Genomic DNA, 7,180 nt, shown 5'->3' with positions numbered 1-7,180 from the left:
TTGAAAATTTATAGTTGACATTTGTGATGTCATAACGTATAAAGCCCCAATTCCAGTAATTTTTGGTTTTGTTCGAATTAAATTTTAATTTTTTTTTCTGTCAAAAATGTTTTTTAGAAAAAAAGTGTTAATCTGCTGCATACATTTAGGGGTAAAAAATACTACAAAATATTCTATTAGTTTAAATCATGAAAATAAATCTTAGGATGGATGAAATTTTAATGTTAAAGAACGCATAAGGCAAAACAATCATATTCCAGCAAATGGAAACGTGATTTATGAGATTTAGTTCTGATTTGCATTTTGTTGCATTTGGCCTCAGGCAGCTAACTGAATTGTGAAAATTTTTATTTAAACAAATTTGGAGATTGTCCGAAAAATATTTATACACCAACCATGGTATAGGATAATGAAACCAATATAAAGTTTGTAGGTGATATCATTAAGCCAATCCGTCATACTAGGTAAAGTTTTTTATGGCATCGAAAAATGTAAATAGTTGGTCATCTATTGCTTGATTTTTTAAATTTTTATGACAATCAAAAACTTTAAAAAAAATCTCTCACGATGTCAAAAACTATGTCATCATCAATTTGTTATCATTCAATTACAGTATGTTGAAATAAAAATTGAATGAGTGTTGTGGTATCCAAATGTTGCATCTAACTCTGCTTTTGCATGATGCCCCGTTTGACGGTACCTGCTCTGATTCCACAAGCTTTTCAATAACAGTAGAACCCGCTTATCCGAGGTTTTCAGGGGAAGGACCACCTCGGATAAGTAAAATCTCGGATTACACAAAATACTCAAATATCGTTTTGCTCTGGTTAGCATATCATTCAGGCGCATAGTTCGGTTAATACATGGATTTTGTTATGCTACTCAAGCGACATTTCCGGCAAGTTTTGAACTTGAAATTAAAATCAATTAATAACATTACAACATATCGCGATGATTAAACACAACTTAATATGGAATTTTAAAATAGTGGCTCAGAATACGCGGAAGTTCGAATAACCGGAGCCCGGATAAGCGGGCTTCTACTGTAATGAGCAAATGGTCCGATTTTTCGAGGACCGAACTGAAAGGATTGTTAAAAAAATATTTTGAACACTTCTTTGAACATCTTCTTTTATCTAATGATGATTTACTGAACAGCTATGAAAACGAGAAATACCTCATCGAAAATGATTCGGAAGGCGCTAATGCTAACTGTTCGTATCAAATCATTGGCGACCTCCCATACGACTTTGTTCTGCTAGAAAAGATGCTGTTGTGTTTTTCTTGATGACGTAATAAACCGACAGCTGAACAGTGTCTGCTGCACATCGGACACCGTTAGTATGAATCGTTTGGACCACAGGTTGATCATCATAGAGTTGTTCCAGCTGATCCCAGTCATCCCAGATATGATCGTGCTGCAATTGCACTTGTTCAGTCCTTAAAAGAAAGAAATAAAATATGAAATTTTGTGTTTTTTTTTGTGAAGACTAGAATTCTACTGTAGATCCGCTTCCTTCATCCACAATGTCGATGGCCGTTTCACTATTGTATTCCTCGGGTTCTGCTTGATGCTCATCATCGTGGTCCACGAGGCCTTCTCGAATCAAACGAGTTGGCATATTTCTGCCGTTATCCGTGGTGATAGAATAAATCTGCTCGCGACTTAAATAAACCAAATTTCTCAATTGTTTGCTGGATCATTAAATGTATATTTTCAGATGTACCTATTGCGCTGCAACGATTCTGTCATTGACATTGTACTTACTATTAGGTAGTGCTCCTTCGGTGATATATTGAGCATTTATTCCAAGGATGGATCGACCTTTCCGTGATGCAATATAAGCTTTTACACATATCATTTTTAAATGCATTTCCTTTTTTATTGCATGAAGTATACTGTCATACAGAAAATTAACACGCTTCACCATTATTTGTCTATTGAAATAATAAACTTGTGTAATGCAACTTGAATCGTATGCAAAACATTTTTCACCACATCATGATTAAAGAAAAAGAGCGGAACATTACACTTTGCAATCCACTTTGTAATATTCGAAAGGTATTTATTCTTGTCCATTTTCTAAGATCTTTCTCTATTTATTTCCTTGGAAGTTCGTCAATCGTCGACGTTTTTTTCAGTCAATCTTATCTCGGTGGCCTTTTCTTTATGCTTTGTTATGAAATGTGATCTCGGGTCAAATTTTGTTGTACGTTTCAATTTGTTGTTTCTTCATTGCACAGTTTGCAAATAAAATAAAACACATTCACTGCCGTCACAGGATTTAAAGTTTGCTTTTTAAAAAACTTCAGGAACTCCATTTTTCGCTCTAATGAAGTGCTAACATTTGGCTACTCATATTTAGAGCGACATTGTTCAATTGAATAAGTTTGTGTGTTTCTTTGTTTCTCTTCGTTCGTTGCCTATTGTAGGTACTTGCCTTGACAAATTCAATGAGCGAGCATGTATTAGTTCGCCATTGCATTCGATGGTGCTCGCGCAATGTGTAGCAGAGAAAAAAACACATTGCGCGCAATGTGTGCGTTAACACCCCTGTTTCTTTGTGGAGCTATCGCTGATGAAACGGATTCTGTAATTATAGTATGCTGCGGCTGATCTGGTACTTGACCCTTTGCGGCTGCTGGTGGTAAAGCCGCCGTTGCTGCGGTGTTTAAGAAACGAAACTTAGTACTGTACATGAAAATAAACTTAAAAATAAATGAATACGGCTTACTTAAAGTTTCCTAAGAATTATTTTCCACTCCCATGGTTCCGTTTTACTATACGGTGGGAAAATGCCCTCCAAATTAACCGCTTTGTTCGGAAATATTTATGCAAGGATAGATTCTAAAATAATTGATTGCGTCGCAAACATCGCTCAAAAATTTTTTGAACATTCCTATCGATGTATTTGCAGATGTTTTTTAATCAATCCAAAGATACTCTCAATTGGATTAAAAAAAGGACAGTACGGTGGAATTGCAACTGAACGTAAGTACTGTATTATTTGTGGCTGGCAATGCATTTTTGCACCGTCCATAATCCACACAGAATAAAATCCTGGATATTTTTGAACTTGTGGATTTTCCATAGCGAATGTTCTGCAAGAATCAAAAATTTTTATCCGGTTGAAAGTTCCCTACGTCCAAAAACTATATAGAATCCCTTTCACCCCAAGGAAGCACAAAAAAGCCAATCGAGGCTTCCTGGAGAACTCACCACAAACAATAAATTGTTGGCCGAAACTTCCATATCCCTTCGGTCGTAACATGTCCCTGTTATCGAAGCTGACCTCATCTAGAAAAACTAGATTGTACGTATCCCAGGAAATTGCAAGAAGCTCCCGGACGAATCTCAAAATTTCCGATTCTCAAATTTCCACAGAACGACGTTCAACCGTTTTCCATGAAAGCCCATACTCATGAAAAATCGTGCAAATAGACCTTAAGCGAAAGTTTCGTTGGAATTTGAGCCTAGCCTCATTAGGATACAGCTTTGGAATTTTCTGGTAGAGCTCGAGCAACCAAACACGATATTCAGTGTTGAATTTGCGGAACACTTCCTTAGGTTGCTTTCGCTTTACTGATCCATTTTCTCTAAATTTTCTTAACCATACGTGAATTGTGGATTCCGCTTTGTAATACAATTTAGATCGATAATTTTTGGAATGTCCAAATGGAAATGGGTATCCATAGCATGTAAAATAATATTCTGCGTTGCATGTTGATGACGGACACATTGATACATCAGGTTTTACGATGCATGCGATTTAGCGTTTTATGCTTCCCGAACTGCACCAACACAACCATCTCGATAATTCCATTCAAGCAATGAATAAAAAAACATCACAACTAAAAATCAAAATGAGCAGCGGTTATAAGGAAATCGCACAAACATAACCGAACGAGAGCAATCTTTTTTACATCTTTTTCGTTTTCTCGAGAAGGCATACTAACTATTTCGAAAAACTATCTGAATTCTAACACCAAACCTTCTTATTTTGTTACACTTTATCGACTTTATTTAAAACCTGTGATGTTACTAAAACAATACGCTCTGTTTTGAAAAACATTCTGTATCAAATTTGCCGGGTTTCTGTAACTAACGCTTTAATGTTTTCGAACGTTTTTTTGTACCTAACTTAAGTACATCTGCCACAGCCAACTGGCATGTGTTTTTTTTTATTAGTTGATCACTCAGGTGATAAATCCTTTTTACGGATTGCATTCCAAGGCACGGCGAGCGACCGAGTCCCCCCAGTATGCTACTCTGGGTCCATGGGTGCAATTGGATGACTCATGATACTAAGTATCCCTACGGCATAAAGTCCACCTGGGGCCTCTTGCCATACCCCGGACCTGCAACGAAGGCTAAACCCGAGATGGGAGACCAAGTCCGCGCTTAAGCGCTCATCGGCAAACTCCAGTTCGAGTCAAACTCCGGCATATACAGTCCCCCCACAATCATGGGTCACACACATTATTAATAGTCACCGATCATTAGAACTGCTGATATCTACTAAACCAAAAGAAATTATATCATTTTACTATTTTTAGTTAATCGACAATATCATCAAAATGCATTAAAAATATTATTTGTGCGTTAGATAACAGTAAAATTGTTGTTTGAATACTTTTTATCAAAGGTGAACTATAAGCTGTGGAACTATCGCATAAAATTCCAATGTTATAAGGTTGACATCTTAAACCGTTAAGCCCCTTATGCGGGTATTTCATAGATTCCAACCAAATGAATTGGTCCCATATAAGCACAAAAGAAGAGTTTACATTTTCCAAATAAAACTGAGCGAATGAAATGCGAAAATTCAATAATATTTAGCAAAATAAATGTGACCCATAATTGTTACAGAATCCACCAAGTTCCACACAATCATGGGTCACTTTTTCGCAAGCAAAATAAAACATTTCTTGGTTGCTAGCTCAACCCAATTGCCCCTTGAACGTATACTAGCGAAGAATGCCCTTGAATGTTTGCCAGAAACTTGTTGATTTTCATGTTGATATTCGGGTGTTGTCATGGACTTCTATGTGACTAATAATTGTGGGCAATATGACTAATAATTGTTACAAGCTTCAATTTTGACCCATAATTGTGGTTTTGAAAAACGTTGATTGTTTCGATAGATTATTTTATTTATCAATAAAATTGGAAACAAAATCATGTTTGAAATCAAAGAAGGAATATTTAATGACTGAAATTCATGCAAATCTTGATGTTTGGTCCACTAACAAGCGAATGAACGAACATTTTGTGGTGAAATAATACGTTAAATGACTAATGATAGTGGGGGTACTGTATACCCTGCCTCTTGTTGCGATTCAAGACTAAGGACCTCTCCTCTAACGACTTGAGATCCGGACTTTACTCGCAACTCGAGACTAGCTTGGTTCCCACGAAAATCGTGCGCTACTCCTCTGTTCGAGACCACTGCAAGACACCAATGACCTCTCCTCTAACGACTTGAGATCTTGGCTCCGCCTGGCTTGGCTCGAGGCCCTCTCCTCTTTGCCCGTCCGTGTGCCGATCGAGAGCAGCTTATCCTGGACACACGCCTGTTACAGCACACGTCCGGGGCTTTACGAAAAACTACTCGGATGATTCCCGGCGAAGAATTCATCCTACACCGACTCAGGTGACTCACCCGCCGACGACGTGAAGTCACCCTACCCGAGAGTATTTCGCGGCGTAAATACTCTTCCCCCTACGAGTTCGACTGCGAAGAAGGTATAGTCTTATCCCCGCAGCTTCTCTCGTAGGGAGCGCGTTTTACTCAGATACTCCGCGGCGGTAGAGGTATCCTACACAACGATCGCGACGTACCTAAACAGCTCGGCATACGCAGAAGGTATTGTCTTATCTTTGTATGCTTTACTGCTAGGATCGGACGCACACTACTCGAATGCCCCCCGCCGAAAGGGCATTCTACTCCGACCGTGGTCCGGTCTTCCTCCTCCCTTTTTGACTGGCAACCCTAGGGTTTTTGCCCGCCGTGTGCCGAATCGAGAGCAGCTTATCCTAGACTCGCGCCTGTCACAGCACACGTACGGGTCTTAGACGCTTGCGACTCTGATGAATCCCGACGGTGATGTCATCCTACCCGATTCGAGTGGCTCATCCGACGGCGACGTGAGACCACTCTACCCGAGAGTATTCCGCGACGTGAATACTCTTCCCCCTACGATTTCCACTGTGGAGAAGGTATTGTCTTATCCCCACAGCTTCCGTCGCAGAGGGCGCGTTCAACTCGGATACTCCACGACGGTTACGTTGGAGGTATCCTACACACAGACACGCGACGTACCTAGCAGCTCGGCATACGCAGAAGGCTGGCATGTGTGAACAGTGCATCTGGTACCATTCATCATAATGTGCTGTTCACCATTCTCCAATGGCTGGCTTTCATCTAATAGTGTTTTCGTTTATTGGCAGTGGCAACCTAGTTACCCACGAGTTTTGCCCTAACTGCTGTTATTATGTTCGGTTATTAATTCAGAAGTCCACTAGTTTTGCTCGAGATTTGAACCTCAAGCAGGCGGTTGCACCCCGTAAAGGTTGTCAGTGTTGGGGGTGAGCATAAGGGTGAGTATAGCAACCATATATTTGCATCGTCCCGGGTAACGATTCTGTTTGTTTATTCCGAAAAAGTTTTGCCCCGCGCGAGTGGAGATAAACGAAAACGGCATAAGTTAATGGATTTATCCGAAATGTTCTCGTGAGAGTCCTCATCCTCCACGAAATCTAATTCTTCATCACTTACTTCTACTGTCATCAAAGCCAGTTCAAAACTACTTTACAAATGGAAGCAACCATATTGCTTCCATTGTCACTAGTCATTTTAAATAACTCGTTCAGTGCTGTACTTCGTTTTTTTATGGCAGTGATCAAGTTTTCGGCGGTTTGTCGATCAGACAGTTCTTTCACAGCTGTATCGCAATAAAATTTGAAGTCAAATATTTTTTTTTTTTAAATATAACAAGACATGACAATACACGACAAGACATTACACTGAGATTTGGGACGTGAGACATGAGGCATGATACTTGAGACCTCTGATTTGAGATCTGAGACAAGAGACATGAAAAATGGAAATACAGCCCGGACGCATGAGAGTTTAGTTTCTGAAACTTGAGCCATGCATCCTGAAACTAGAGAGCTGAG

General features: G+C 39.4%; 1 pseudogene; it reads right to left on the bottom strand.

Moving 5' to 3' along the window:
* Nucleotides 1-2,808: 2,808 nt before the first annotated feature.
* On the bottom strand, nt 2,809-3,748 carry LOC129737595 (uncharacterized; annotated as a pseudogene).
* Nucleotides 3,749-7,180: the final 3,432 nt, after the last annotated feature.

Source organism: Uranotaenia lowii, chromosome 1 (assembly GCF_029784155.1).
Source record: "Uranotaenia lowii strain MFRU-FL chromosome 1, ASM2978415v1, whole genome shotgun sequence".
Classification (NCBI taxonomy): domain Eukaryota; kingdom Metazoa; phylum Arthropoda; class Insecta; order Diptera; family Culicidae; genus Uranotaenia; species Uranotaenia lowii.
The sequence above is the reverse complement of the archived record's forward strand: the minus strand, read 5'-3'. Positions and strand labels throughout refer to the sequence as shown.